The sequence below is a fragment of the Molothrus ater genome, chromosome 2, assembly GCF_012460135.2.
Source record: "Molothrus ater isolate BHLD 08-10-18 breed brown headed cowbird chromosome 2, BPBGC_Mater_1.1, whole genome shotgun sequence".
Classification (NCBI taxonomy): Eukaryota; Metazoa; Chordata; class Aves; order Passeriformes; family Icteridae; genus Molothrus; species Molothrus ater.
This window is the reverse complement of record NC_050479.2, coordinates 91,418,837-91,434,786: the sequence shown is the minus strand read 5'-3', so window position 1 is coordinate 91,434,786 and position 15,950 is coordinate 91,418,837.

Here is a 15,950-nt window from a genome sequence, read left to right as displayed (position 1 = left end):
AAAGGGGAAATCTGTTTCAGCTGAGCTTGGCTTTTAGAAAGCCAGAAAACAATAAAGTAGGATGGAATTTGGCTGGAAACCCCCAAAAATCTCAACCAGAATCCTTTCCTAGAGTGAAAGCAGCCCTAAGGTTATCAGACACACTTGCAGTCAAGGCTGAGGCAGCTGTAGTTTCAGCAGCACTTCCCTTCCTGACCAAGCGCCTGAGATGCCAACGAGTCCACATTGCCTGGGACCTGAATTCTGTTCCTCTATCTCTGTCTATTTTAAGGCATATCCCATACACGGTCCTTTCAGCTCCTCACAGTCAGGAATGTGGCTTTTCCTGGAAGCCACCTGCTCAGGGAGACAGCTGGGCTTTTCCTGAGGGCCGGATCTACACCACAGCCCCTCCCGGGTGGGTTAAGTTGTCCTCCTCGCAGGGCTTTACAGCCTCAGCACTCAGCAAATGTGGGAGGCACTTTGGTTTACACAGTTACAACTTGTTACCAGCCCTCAGGCATGGGATCACGGTACAGGTACAGCTTGCACCCACACTCTCCCCACCTGCTCGACACGAGTTTCCTCCGCCCTCTCACTCATCAGGCCCTGAGTCCTGCTGATGGCTGGTGCCGGGTGACTGCTGCTCCATGTCCTGTGGGGGCTGCCAGCCAAGTTTTGTCCCTCTGCCTCTCCAATGGTCTGAAGTGACCTTCAAGAGATTGGCTGCAAGGTGAAAGTACACAAGCAGGTTGAAGCTGGTCACTCAACTTCCAGGGATTAGAGCAAATGAGCAAACAAAGTTGGTTTTATTTGTCTGCAAGACATCCTTGTCTAAAAGTCAGAGCTGCAAGCCCCAAAGCAGAAGTGCCAAGGGCCAAGGTAACCCAAATTCAGAGGACTGGAGGACTCTTGACTGGGCTGCCTGGGACAAGGATGAGAGCTGGTGAGAAGTGGGAGAATATTATTGCAGATCCTGTCTAACTGGGTACTGAGGTCTGGATGCCAGTCAGTGCCTTTTCTTCTCTCCTACAGTTAGTCCCATGGAAATTCTGTATGATGGCATCATCCTTGGTTCAAAGGGGGAGAGAGAAAGTCCAAACCACTTCAGTAATGGACAAGTTCCAGAGGACATCCTTGAAAATCCTCCCCCAGCTGAATGTCCTAGTAATGTTCTAGTGGTTCCTGAGAGCCCTCATACAGATTCTATCTGCCCTGTGACCGCTGAATTTTTTCATGTTACTTACCCTCTGAGTACCCAGTCAAGAACAGACTGGCTGGGGGCATGCACAACTGCACATTGACACCCCAAGATCATCAGGTAGTTTCTTAATTCCTTCAGAGGAGGGTTGAGTGATCTGGGAAGAGGACAGTGTGGAGGATCTCAAGAGACCTCAAATCCCTGCTTTTTTGCTCAGCAGCACCACATGCCTCCTGCAATGCCAGGTCTGTAAAGGTGGTGCCCAAGCTCAGGGCATAGTGAAGAATTATAGCTAAAGTTCTCCCTCTTCAGTCCTTGAACATAAAAAGAGTGGCTCCACAATTCCTCCCAGGGCCATCCAGCTCAATGATGTGTGACTAACTCTTTCATTGACCAAAGACCAACCACTTCCCTCATGTGACCTTACGTAACTGTTCATCTATTCCGTTAATGAATGGAGCTTGAGAAAATTTCCATTGCCTAAGGCCCTTAGGGGAAAATGCGTGAGCACTGTCTCCACCTTTTGTGTGCCGATGTGGGATTTTCCTATGGATTAACTGAGTACAGTAGTATTATTTTTTGGTTGCTGTCATTGGTGACTGAAATGGTAAGCTAACCAGGGTGCCAAGGGGGTGGGAAAAAAAAAAAAAAGGAGTCTCTGCCTGAGCCAGAGGAAACAGGAGACTCCCCCTGCCAGGAGGAGCAACAGGGACGTCATTGCATCACCAGTGTGCTCAGGGACTGCACCTATTCCCAGGCAAATGCTGCTCTGTTTACTCAGCCCTGAGCACAGCCAAAACACCTCCCAGCTTCTCCTCACTCCCTGCAAAGATCCAGCCAACCTGGCACCAAAGTGCCAACCTACTGGTATCCTGGGGGCCAGACCCAGTCCTGGGGCTGGCAAACAGCTCTCCCTGGCTTGCCGTGGTCAGGATGGAGCAGTCTGATGCTGGAAAGCAGCAGAGAGGGGTGATATGTTCCTCTTGGGTATATTGGCCTGTCAGAGGTACCCACTCCAGCATTTACAGCAGGTAGGAACTGGAAAGAAGATGGGAATACCCCAGTATTTCTAAAAGCCCCTACCAATGCTTCAGGTTTTCTCATTTTTACCACTTCACTGTGGTGCTGCCTAAGATATAAATTATTTCTGACATAAAAGTCCTTCTGCCAGTGGACGACTGGGTAGGGGAGAGCTGAACTTCTCCCTAAGCAATGTCATGCAAAGGTGATTGCAAGTGCTAGAGACACATAATTTTCAGAAATAGGAATCATGTTGTTGTCTGAGGATGTACTTTGGAACCAAGGAATATTTTGGATGTGCAATGGGGCCTCTCCATGGTGTAGGCTACAAATCTCATGGTTTAGGAATGTTGCTGAAGCTAAGAAGGTGGCTAGGTTGAACAGGACATGACTGGACTACCATGATGGATGGGAGTGGCAGCACTGAAATAATGGAGGATGCTACTTTTTCAGTTTATGGGGAGAAAATGCAAATGTTGCTCAGGCTCCTGTAGTGCCTGGTCCATGCGCAATGATAAGTAAATATTTAACTGCAGAGAGAACATTGCCTTCCAGAGACTGAAGCAGTCAAGTTAATCAGTTCCAGAATATGTTCAAGTCATGGGTGTCAAGAGGACAATACAGGTTCAAAAGCCTTGAGGATGTTCAAAGTCTGCTATTACACCTCAGGAGTTGCCATGTCTTCCCTGGGATGCTAAAAAGGAGGATTTTTTCACCTGCTGAGAAAGCAGGATGATGAACTCACCCAGAGACATGCTTCATAGGGTGGGGGAAGGGCTGAAGATGTGGCACACAGGAGTTTGAAGATCCTCTTGTTGCATCCAGATGGTGTTTCACAAGCCTGGGAGAGGAGGCTGCTGCTGCAGCAGCTGGACTAGGAAAGCCCTCAGGGGGGTCTGGAGACATTCCCTGCCCTGGCAGCCCATGGGATGTTTGCCATCAGAAATGACAGAAGTTGCCACTGGTAGGAGTTCTCAGGTTTTGAATGCTCAGTTTCTGCCAGACCCTCCTCTTACACAACATATTTCCAGTTGTTCTTTGATCCAAGTATAGTTTGTTCTCATCTGTCTCTCCCTTACAAAGCCAGCCTGTTTCCTCCAGAGATTATGCAGAGAAGGTTGTTAGTACTCATGTCTCTAATAAAACAAGTTTCTACAGATATGATGTAGCTCATATTTTCATATAATGTCTGTAGGGCTTGTGCTGCACTCCTGGAGCATTGGAAAGAGGCTTGGTTTTCAGCACCCTTTCTCCCACCAGTAAGAGCAGTTGATGAGCTGAGATCTTGGCTGCTCTTGGCTGCTAATTCACCTCTGACTTCTGCTGCTGCTTTGGAGTTGAGACATCTCTGTGGAGAAAAAAAACACTTCAAGAATATATTTATCTTTGGGTCCATCTGTCCTCTGATGTATTCCTCCCAAAACCCCATGAGGTTCAAGGCACATATTTTCAGTCCCCTACTCTAGACACTATTCTCTAGAGCCCATTTTGCTTTAAAGGGCCTAATTTAAAGTTGGGAGGAGAAAGGAGGAAAGGGATTCAGTGTCCTAGTCCATTTGGATGACTGAACATCTCTTAAGTGCTTCAGCCAAAGCACTCAACCTTTACTATTTGGGGTGCTTTTTTGTTAACAGTCAAGAGTCATGTATTTTATCATGAAATTGCAGTCTTTGTGTATTACTCAAAGCTCAGCTCCTCCTAGAGAAATGACAAATCAGAATAATGGTAAACTGAATTCTGGCTACAAAACAAAAAAGCAAAAGTCTGTGTTGCTATTTCTCACTTTGGATTTAAATCCTCTGGACTGAACAGCCCTTACCAGGCACTGTGTAAAGTTTTTTCCTAAAATAAGATGACAGGGGTCAGGGGCCCAAGCTAAGCTGATTAGCACAGCTAAAGCCGTATCACATTGCTACAGTGGGGTCATATGATTGATCACTGGGATAAATATTTAGGAAGCTTCCCAAGGGAAGGGGAATAGATGGGACTGGCCATAGAAACCAGGCAAAATGGGCGATTGGATTGTAGCTAACAATGGGTCTGATACCATTCACCTGTCATAATACAGATAAAAAAGCAGGGGTAGCTCTGCTATGGGCATCTCTGCCATCAGCTCCTCCTTTGAACGTGTGTTCTGCTCCACAGGACTCTACATCACCTTCACTGACAGACAGGCAGCTTTTTCAGCAGGCGGGACAGAGAGATGTCCCTGCATCACACAGTCCCCATCCTGCCAGGCTCTGCTGGCTCAGGTCACTCATGCTCCCCTTTCCCCACAGCCAGGCACAGCCCAGTGCCCACTGTGTGCTCACCAGCAGCAGGGGAAGTGGCCTTTCCATGGGCTCTGACCTTCCTGAAGGCAGCAAGGGACCCTCCGTGAAGGGCAGGTGGGCCAGGACGTTTCAAAGGGGCTCTGACAGCCCCCAGACCATGGCAGTGTGTGGGGCAGAGTGGAAGCCAGCTCAACTCAGCCCTGGTTGTGCCCCTTGTTGTGCTGGGCCTCTGTTAGGGGGGAGCTGATGGCCCTCGGGGAGCAGAGAGGCCTCTGGGCCCCCTCTTTCTACCATAAATGCTGGGCAACATCCTGGCCTGAGCCCAGGCCTCCATAAGCACTGCCAGGGTGTGACTCAGCCATAAACCCTCTCACCATGAGGCACTCAGAGCCCTGACATGAAGAGTTTCTCAAGCTCCCTCCATAACTCACAGCAACCAAAATTATCACTGGGAGGCCTGAAAGACAGGAGGCAGGGAGGCCCTGCCCCAGTGACCACCTTGGGGCTCTGCTGCAGCCCCCAGGGAGGCTCCTTCGTCCTGCTGAGACCTGGGTACCTAAAAGACACAGGAGCAAAAACAAGGCACAGGAGTTTAGAAGGATAAACATGAAGACAAGGAGGTTGTGGGCAATGGAAAGTGAGCACACAGCCACCCTGGAGAACCTGTATTATTAAACAGGTGTAAATGCCAGCTGCCAGCTGCTCTGGAGGGGATGGAGAGCATTAGTTTTCCACACATGTGGTGCTTTTACAAAACCTTTCCCCCATCAAACTTAAAAAATGAAGCTGCCAGAAGTTAACCTTCTCCTCTAACCCCAGTTTTACCAGCTCTCATTTCTTCACTGTTTGCCTTTCCTGCCTTGTTGCAGATCGAGGTTGTTTGCCAGAAAATAAGACAAAGGCTTGTTGCTGCCAGAATCTGCCCTTCCAACAACAAGGAATAGCAGTAAGTGAGCAAGTAGGAACACACAGAGCTGTACAGAGAGCAGAAGAGAATGGCTCCTATTATTTTGGTAAGTTGCTGTTGACTTTGAGGCAGGACTCTCAGGGAAAGGTAACAGCTGGTGTTAGACAAATGATACAGCTAGAAAAAACAGAAGAGCTTTTAGACACACAAATCCTTCTTCTGAGCTGAAGCAAAAGGTTGCAAACGTCAGCCTAAGCACAGATTGGAAAAGTTCCTCTTAGTCTCTCTCTTTGGGGAAAAAGGAGGCTTCACAGGAAAGAACTTGCCTTTCTTCAGGGAGCAAAATGGACTGGATCCTCGATCCCAGCTCTTCTGCATTGGGATGGTGCTTCCCCACCTGTAGAAACCATGGCTGTAGCTGAATCCACCAAACAAAACCTGTTAAGCTACTGCAACAGCACCCCCAGTACTTGTGAAGCATTGGCAGATGCTCAGCCCCACTGCATGGCTGCATGCGAGCAGTTTGCAAGTGCCACTCAGACACAGACTTGTGAAGTTGAGCTGTGATTCACACTGGCCCCAGACATTTCAGGTCAGCTTATGCAATTGCCTAATTCAGTCTTTGGTGCAAATATTCATTGTATTTTACCAAAAAAACCCAAAAACCAGAAAAGAGCAGTTTTTAAGGAGAAGCACCACAGCTGAGCAGAGCTCAGGAACTTTATTAGCACTAGAAGAAGCAGGTGAATTATGGAGGCACAGCATGAAAATGCTTTTGAGCTGAGACGTGAAGCAAAGAAGCAAACTATGCTCTGCCAGGTTGCAGGGTCAAGCAGCAGTAGTAAATTGACTAATGATGTCAAAATGGCCAAAGGACTGCTCTCAGGAACAGCAGACAGTTCTGGGATCTGTATATCTGCTTGATTTGAACTGCAGCACCATTTGTCCTTGGGCACAAGCCTTGGCTTTAACAGAGTGCAGTGGGGTTCACACGGGAGGCTGCATTCAAGTGCGATCACGTTGTGTGTCACGGGAGAAACCCAGGAGACTGTGGGTGGCAAACTCTGTCCCTGGTGCTCAGCCACACAATTTTCCTATTGCACAGCACAGACACTTTCTGACTTGCTGTCTCAGACCTGCCTCACGCTCTGCCTTCCCTCTGTCACAGAACTCTAGAGATGCTTCTCCAGCAACAACACTATTTTGTTCAGGAGCAAAAAACCTAGGGCTGATCCACCCTGCTATCAGCAAGCAGGTGTCTCAGAGAGTAACAAAAGAAGCAGCATCAATAATGGAGAGGGGAGAGAGAGATAGAGGTGCAATGAAGTGGAGAGAGGGAAGCCAATCAACCTAATGAAATAAGGTACAAGGTTAGTGAAGGGCTATTTATAGACTCCAACTGGTTCAGCCTCGTGCACTTAGAGGCTGGTTCAAACTGGCTTCTTAACAGCAGTAATAATCATTACCGAAAAGAAAGAGGAAAAAAAAAAAGTGAAAGCTTGGAAAATTCACTGCCGGAGGTAAAGCTTTAGAGCTGGGTCTGGCTGGAGTCAGAAGTAACTGCATTACTGAGAGATTGAAAGGTTAATAGGAAGCCAGCTGACACTGAAAGGGAACAATTAGAGAGGTTAAGGGGCTTAATATTAGATTAATGGTTGCCTGGAGGAGCAAAAGCAGAGATTTCAGGAAAATGGGAGAATGGTGTGCAGAAAACTGTTTTTTTCACAGATGAAGAGCCCCAGGTCTGCTCCTGCCACTCTCTGGATAAACTGGAAGAAGGTGGCTCTGTCATTCCTTGCCTGTCTTGCTCAGTCTCCTGTTTCCATCTTTCTTCCTCTTCTCCTATCTATTTGTCTCTTGAAGTCTCTTTGGGATTGTTCTCCCCAGCGTAAGCACCATCTGTGTGGTCTTATCATAGTGTTTTCTTTGTGTTCCTCCTCTGTCCCCACTCTGTCTCCATAATAAAATAATGCTTGTATTCCCATGGCCCTTCATTCCTCTCCAGTGTGCTGCTCTCCGGAGGCAGGGCTGGTGGGAATTGACACTTTTATTTGCATTGCTTGTAACCAGGACTCAACACTTTATAAGAAAAGAAAAACAAAAGGGTTGACAAAGATCAGATGACATATCTGTTCCCCAGCATATTGTCCACAACTAGATGGACAATAATAACGCTGGTGAGGTCCCTGACTACAAAAGATGAGCTGTTCTCCCTTCTTTCTCATTATGAGATGAGTAGCAAAGGATTTGGGATGGACTTACTGCATCTGTTCAGTGCAGACTCCCCAGCCATGACATGTCCTGTTCCATTTCCCCACGGTCACTGCAGGGACACAGTCAGTCCCCTGACAGTCCCTGTACCTCAGTGCCACGAGAGCCCTGTCATACAGCACCACCAGCTGCTGCTTAGGACCATGCTGGGAGCACTGAACTGCCTGCACTGCGCCTGAGGGACTCCTGAGACGCAGGGAAAGATTGGAAAGATTCTTCCCTCCTGCACCTTCGGTGGCTGCTGCACTCAAGGACCTTCCCAAATGCATGTGCTCCTCCCTCAGGACAGGGAGAACTCTCCCCAAGGGCCTGGCCCTTGATGGCTGCTTCTGTAGTCAAACAAGTGCAAGCTGGCTGGATCCATTTTAATCTTCCACTGCTTCCCACAGTACAGCCTCCCCTTTGAAAACCTCTGCTGCAAGATTGGAAAGCAATGCTCTCAGCACTGCCTTCTAGGGCTGTAAAAGCCAAGCTGGCACTTCAGCACTTTGCAGACATCTAACAGAAAAGTTCCCTCATTTGTGATAATGACAGAAAATGTCCCAGCCTAGAGAAGTTATGGTTATTCATGGAATATTAGCCCCAAACACTTGAAATGCAGTGGTCTGGCTTAATGCAAACCCATGGGGTCCTGAGGAGAAAAGACCGAGGAAGCTCTGTCTGGCATCAGAAGGCAGCTCAAGCTGTTTGCTTCTGATATCCATGACGGCTGAGCACTGACTTCTTACCAGCTGGGACACTGCTAATCAACAGAAAGACCAGAAAGATGGCTAGAGAAACCTTCACTGGATGTGTTTATCCTCGAGTCCCTCTTTCAAGCAGCCTCATCTGCTTAAAAGAAATGAGCCTGAAGGGACAGGACCTCTCTGTCACCTTCCCATTCTACATAGGAGCACTTCTCAGATTTACAATAAACCTCCCCATGAGCCTGGCCAGCCACATCCCTGGAGCTGCATGTCTGCTTCAAAAGATGTGATATACTCTGAACACTGGCCTCTGCCAGAGCCTGGGGGTACCCATCACCTGCAGCCTGAAATGCCCCAGAGTTCAAAGCAGATTCAGCTAAGGATCTTGAAGTGCTGTACAAACAGCCATTAATCCTCAAACCATCCCTGGGAGCCAGGCCTGTAATTATTTAGCTCACCATTTATCTCTGGAACTCTCTGTGCCTGTTCTCCCAGCCTGGGGATGAAGAGAGGTAAAACAATACCTACCATTTCATAACAAACTGCAAATTAAATCGACCTCAGCTCAGCTGTTCAGGGAAATGTTACCTTTTCCATAATCACCTCCTGCAGGCAAGTGCAACAGCTGTTCTTTAACAGCTAGGTAAACTTTGACAAAAAAAAAATTACAATCCCTGAGTGAGACAGCCAACAAGTGGCAAAAGATTTCCAAGAGCAGAAATCAGGAATCCTAGCTCTTGGTTTCTTGATTTCTCAACTGAATTGTCTCTGCTCCACCCCTGGCCCCCCTTAAAGAAGACCGCCAAAGAAAAAAAATGCTGCCTATGCCCTTTATGTGACTTTGTAATAGATTAAGGAGCCTGTAGGATTTCAGTCCAATGGAAAAAGATTAAGCGTTTTTCCACTTGTTTTCTTACATTAGCAATGCAGGTCTTCCGGAGCCTAGAAGTCTCCAGTCTGTCTAGATCATGACAAAACTGGGACCAAACAAAGACAAGAGGGCAAGAACAGGGTGGATAAGAGGAGAGGGGAGAGGGGATGGAGCCAAATTCACAACGTGCTGTTTGCAAGCAACAACTGCATAAACACAGTAACAAAATGACGCACAAAATATCAGTAAGAAATTATGTGCTATTCAAGAGTTGATTTTCCTGCAGCTCCAGACAGGGTGTGAGAATCCACAGAGGTCAAACTCTGAGTACCCCAGGAGATCTGCAGAGCAAGAAGAAGAGGAAAAAAAAGAAAGAGATCCTCATATCTCTTTTTTCTCCTTCTCAAACAGAAACCTTAAGTGGCCTTAAGGATCTCAAAGACAGACCCAACATACAGGAAGCAGGAGAACTGGGTAATAAAAGCAGATCAATGGCTGTCCTTTCTCTGCCTGTTGTGTTGGCCAGATTCATGCAGAGGAATCCCTGGAGAGGAGAAGTTGAAGGGAAAGAGCATGGGGATGGGTGGAGTAAACCAGTAAAACAAAAGGCAATTACGAAGTGAAGCGGAGATGAAGAAAGCGACAGAAGGACAGGGCTGGAGCGAATGTCAGCACACAGAGGAAATGGTCCCACTTCAGTCCAAAAAGCAGAAAGGTCACTCAGAGGGTGACAAAGCTGTCTCTTCTCTGCCCTCTCCCTACAGCTCCCTCCCCTACCTGTTCCAAGGAGGCAGCAGCATCCCTGCTCTGGTCTAAGGCCCAGAAGGCAGTAAAGGAAAAATTCAGTCCGTTTGAGCTGTACCTGTTTAAACTACCCCTGCAGATGAGAGGTTTAATTAGAGCTAGACTGCAAAATTCAGCCTTTGCACTGCTTTAATAGCCTGGGATCAAAACCTGTGTGACCAGATGATGGAGGCAAGGGCAGGGGGGCAGGAGGTGTTGCAGCTGTATTGAAAGAAGTGCAGTTGAACAGGTCCTGTCTAGATGTGGCTGAGAAGTACACAGATTACGTTTGTTTGCACAAGGGCATTTTGTTGCAAGTCACTGCGTACTTCAGAGGCTAAAATCCAATTCAGGAAGCAGAAGCCTTTCCCCAGGAAATCTGTTTTTCTAGTTCTTTGCAGGTAGCTCCTCCAGAAACCTCCAAGCACAGAGCATTAAATAATCATCTGTTAAAAATCCCTCCCTCCTGTCCATTACCTGCCAGCAATGCTTCATGGCTATCTCTATGTATCCCGAAACCCAGGAGAAGTCCAAGAACTGCCTGCAGCAACCAAGTGCAAATCTTGTGGCAACCCCTTCCCTATGTCAGGGAGCAGGTAAATACACTCCAGACTGGTGCCTTGAGCTATAAGGACACCATTCCCCCATAAAAGGAAACTGGAAGGGATTGTGACGAGCTCTTTGTCAAATGCCATAGCAGCCAAGCAATTGCTGATCTTAGAGCGGTGCCTGCTGGCCAGTCATATCAGAAGCACTTGGAAATATTTCCACAGTGGACAAAGCTGCAGTCAAGTTCAGGAAAACATTTCTAGGGAAGAGGTGCTTGTCCTGCTCTGCTGTGCTTCTGCCAGAATCTGCCATCCAAGTTCCCACCTGCTGCAAACAAGCTGTCCTAATTTTGTGAACCAGTCTGGTATTTATTTCTATCAGATCTCCAGCCCCACACTGTTTCTTATCTTTACGCATTAATATTTTATGATTTTCAAGCCAATCACAACATAATTGATGACTTTATTATTTTTGTATAACTGATGTTATCTTGATAATGCAATTCCCTGTAAAAGTTCAGCTTCTCAACAGTGTCATCTCAACAAGACCATTAACCTGGTTTGGTGTTGGATGCTGAGAACATAAGATACTCCGCATCACTTAGACCTTTTGAAAAGTCTGACATTTTACATACCTTTGCCATACAGAAACATGCTCAAAACAGCAAGAATGCCACTTGGTGGGTGAAACAGCTGCCAAAGCCACTGTTCTTTTACTGTCCTTATGACATGCTGGTCAAAGAAATGATATTGTGGGTGAAACAGCTTTGATCACAGAGGTAGTGTCTTGCATGCTTACAAATAGAAAAATACAAAAAAGATGAAATTAGAAAGTTATTATGTCCAGAGATATAATGCAGCACTCTTATGCCACTGTCACACATGTATAACAAGGTATTAAACTGGAATTCATCCTCAGCCTGAGGATCTGGAGACAATTTAGATATTAAAAAAAAGAAAATAGGCAGTGTATCTTGTGATTCCTGAACTTATGAGGGGAAGTAGAGTTCTTTCAGAAGATTGGAATTATGTTCCCCCAAGCCCACATTTCTTACAGATAATGTCACACTCTCCATACACGAACACACACAGACACAGAGCTCTACTCCTAAGGCAGGAGTTTAAAATGGCTGATATTGGTAATGGTAGAGGGTTGCATCCATCTTCATGGGTCTTCCAGGGGCTGAGACAGTACAGCAAACTCTCTCTTGGACCATGTTTTCCCACTGATGGCACGTGGGGCAGCCTCAGGTAGAGATTTCCCATTGCTCACATATGTTTGCTGTTTTGCTGCACTCGAACTGTCAGTTTGACATTTTACATCCTCAACATGAGCAGGGCAGATATAGGTGGGAGGTGGGCAGGCAAACAAAAACAACAGGAAGGCTGCTAAATGCCTTTCTGAAGAACTGGATGTTACCTGTACATCTGTTTGAGCTCCCCCATGCTGTACAAAAACCAAAACATTCAGCTGAATATGTATTTAAGGTAAACACTGGCCAAACGTCTGTGTTGAACTGTCAACTGCACAAATTTGAGCTGTCCTATCTCAGAAGATAAAAGGACTCTCCCCACATCCACTCCAGTTTGGGAAATGGTCAGATGTTATGATGTGAACATTATAACTCAAAAACATTTGAGAGAAAGTGCATTACTTAAAAGTACATCTCCAAAAGCCTGTGGGTTACACAAAGTTAATGCAAAAAATCAAAATAAATGTTGAGGCAGATCATTCTTCTACCAACAAGAGGAATCTGCTGAAAATAAAAGTCTATTTTCAGAACTGGGGGAGTAAGGGAAGACTGCAGCAAATACTGAATTTAGCAATCTTTAGTCTTTCAGTGTTTGACTTTGCCGCTGCAATGAACTTCTGTCCTAATTTATTTGGCTTCAGAAAGACAGAACTGAAAAACAACCAGATGATAAATAATTATTAATGTGGAGCACATTACTGGTGATTACAGTGTTCCAAATCACCATATGCATGTTACCACTGTGACACTGTAGTGATTAGAAAAAGCATATTATGAGTTCTGGTTAATATACTCTAGAGTTGACCAGAGGACTTTCATCCTTAATCATTGCTGTTCAGCAAAACTCATGGTTCAGAGACATGATGGAGCCTGAGAACTGTAGTCTGACTGCATTCCATACAGTTATTTACTTGGAGATCATCTAACAGTGATCCCAAACTAAGTATTGTTTCCCATGACCTTTTTGCCTGCTAGGTGGGCCACAGGAACCAACCAGGTCCACACCTCTGGAAGCCAGTGCAGCTTTTCCCAGGACCCTGGCACACTTCAGAGTAGATATAAAGGGAGATGTGATATGCAGCATTCCTGAGTCACAACATCTTTTCACAGGGAGCAAGCCCCCCATCCCTGTGGGGATTAAATCCAAGCTTTGGCTCATCCTGCCTGCTGGCTTTGCATTACCCTGAGTCCTGATGATATTGGTGAGATCAATTCCCCAAGGGTACAGGCCCCTCTTTCAGATGTCCTAAAGATAAGTTAAAATATTGAATGTCTTCACCAATTTCTAATTTCTCTAGGAAAAAAAAACCAACTATATTGGCCCTTGAAAACATCTACAACCAACCATCCCACATTGCTAATCACCCTCACACTCACCAAATGCCCATTGAGTAAGTGGGCATCAACCTGCCTCCTACAGCTTTTAATGCAGAACAGCAAATCCATAGGTGATTAATCTCAAGGAACCTTTTTCTCTCCCTCTGAATCAATGGCCTTCCTTGGGAAGCTTCACACTTCACACAGCAGAGGGAAGCTGGGAATAATTTCCTGCACTGCTGTGTCTAAGTCCTGCCGCAGCAGAGCAGTGTCACCCAGACACACAGAGCTTCAGGCTGCCATTCTGGCACTTAAAGCTTCTTGCCACTTTTTCAAGTGTTGTCCCTCTGAGACAATCCTCTGGCTTAAATGGGAGACACCACCATCAACATCAAGGTGATTACTTTAGTTAAATTAGTTTAGTTTAGCTTAATATTTACTTAAAACGGAGAATTTGCAACTGGAAGCGAAACATCTGAAAATGTAATTCTCAACCAGACCTAGAGGAAAACACCAATATCAATGGAAAATGCCAATATCTGTAGTCAGGACTGCAAGACAGCTTATTGCAGTATAAGGTCAGCATTAAAAATGTTATTCTGGAATTAATTTATCTTTGTAGCCCTAAAATTGTCTGTTTTGCAGTACTCTGCACAGAATCTTTCTGGATCTCCTTTGCACTTACACCCACCAATCACTGATTGTTCTGTTCACTTCCATTCCATCTTCCTGCTCCAACTCCACTCTCTTCTCTCCTCTCTTCCCCAGGAAGCAAAAGAGGATCAAAACTCCATACTTGAAGTGCACTGATACTCCCCAGTGAAAAGCAATGGTAAACAAATATAACTGGGTACGATAGAAGAGGAAAACACGTTCTAAATTGGAAAGAAACTTGCAACTTATAAGGCTAGGAATTCTTTTTTTTCTAGGTAGAGAGGCACAGCTGATAGAAAAAATTGGTAAGTTTTGTAATTCACAAGCATCTCTTCAGACATCCAACACGGATAAAGAAGCATCTGCATTTTTCACATAAAATTTCATAGTTTAGAAATTTAAATGTGTCCTTGAGCACAGGGTACACTGGTTTCTCCCACTTGTTAAGCTGCACTGGCCGACGTGATGCCCCACAATCAACTCTACTCAACATCTTTTAAGGAGGGAAATTCCCTTGAAGTCATGCTAAGGCAAAGTTCCTCAGAATTTTGAGCATTTACATGCTCATTAGGGTCCCTAGAAATGTTTTATGTCCTTGTCCCTGCCCCACAGTTCAAACTGCACCCAGAGATGGTTAAGCAGACACACTCACCTCGCCCTTTTGCTTTGCGTGTCCCTAAATTACGCTGCTACTGCTTGAACAGGACTGCAAAGCTGTGTTCCAGCAGCAGGATGCCACACATGGTGTGTGTCATCTCCTTGCAGTCTGCCAGGCATAATCAGTCCCTGGTTTTAAGGCACAGAGACAAGTCAGCTCACAAGGCAACCACGCTGCCTGCTGGTGCTCCTGCTGCCCTGAGCTTCAGCTGCAGTCCTGCTGCTGCAAGCCAATCCTCTCACCTCTGCTTGTGCAGCTCCATATGAAGCTATCTCTTAGGCACTGATGAAGGCTGTCTCAACTCACAGGGCTGCTTTCACACTGGAATCTGTAAGAGATTGTTCGAACAGTTGTGCAGCCAATGCTAATGTGTGGAAGATGCAAGTTTTCAACAGCACAGAGAGATCCAGCACAGTGTGTTTGCAAACAACTGAAAGCTGGGCATGTCAGCACAACACAAAGCTGCCTGCCCAACTGTGGGTTGAGTTTTGGGACCAAAATTCACACTTTCAGCTCTGCAGCAGATATCGAGCTCTGATCTCATTTATTCTGGGATTAATTAGAGCAACATCTCCTGTAGGCACTGCTTTCATAGGTAAAAGCTAGTATAAGGCAAGGAGAGTCAGGACCAAGGAATCAATCAGGCTGGCACAAGTACTTAGCAGCAGCTTCTACTCACTGTGAGTTTGGTTATTAACAAAAACAGGTCTTACCACCAGCATCAGGGATGTTAGAGGGCAGGCTCACTTCCTGGAATACAATCAGCATTTCCTGGGTACAAGTTGCTTACAGGCCAAAAATAACTGCATTTCAAGTGAGCTTCTACTCTCTGCTATTGAAAACTGCCTGTTTTTCCATTCACTGCAAAGTAAGATTGGACACAAGCTTTTCACAGAAAAACAAAGTTTATTCTTCTTTAGTTATTGAGGGGACATTTGAAGAGAAGGACATAGGGAATGGCACTGCAAATACTGTCACCAAAACCAGCAGGAAGTGAGGTGAATTTATTCTCCCAAATGTCTGACTTCACATCCTTATAGGAAAAAAAAACCCAAAATCTACCCCTCATAAAACCCAAAGAAACAACAATACCAATTTAAAAAAAAAAAAGCTTCACCGTTGCTTTGAAAACTGTGGTTTGCAGTTCTACCAGAAGTTTCTCATGCCCAGAAGAACCTATGCAAGGTAAAAGGGTGAAAGCTGGCAGTGAGACTGTTGAGCTTGTAGTTCTTGGTCTTATGTCAGCCTCCCATGTAAATGGATTTTTCTACTTCTGATCAAGCTCCAAAATTCCACAAACTATTCTGAAGATTTCCAGCAACTGAGGTTAATTAACCACAGCTGCTTACTATTTTTGAAGGCTGTTGCTTCTTGCTTTGGAAACAATGTCAGTTATACCAGGAGTCAAAGAATTTTCAAAAGCACACAATATGAACCCTTCTGTGTTGTTTAGTATGAAATTGCACGGGATGAATGGAGACCATGACACAAACTGGTATAGTTTCTGGGAGTGGTTTCAGCCAGTTTCA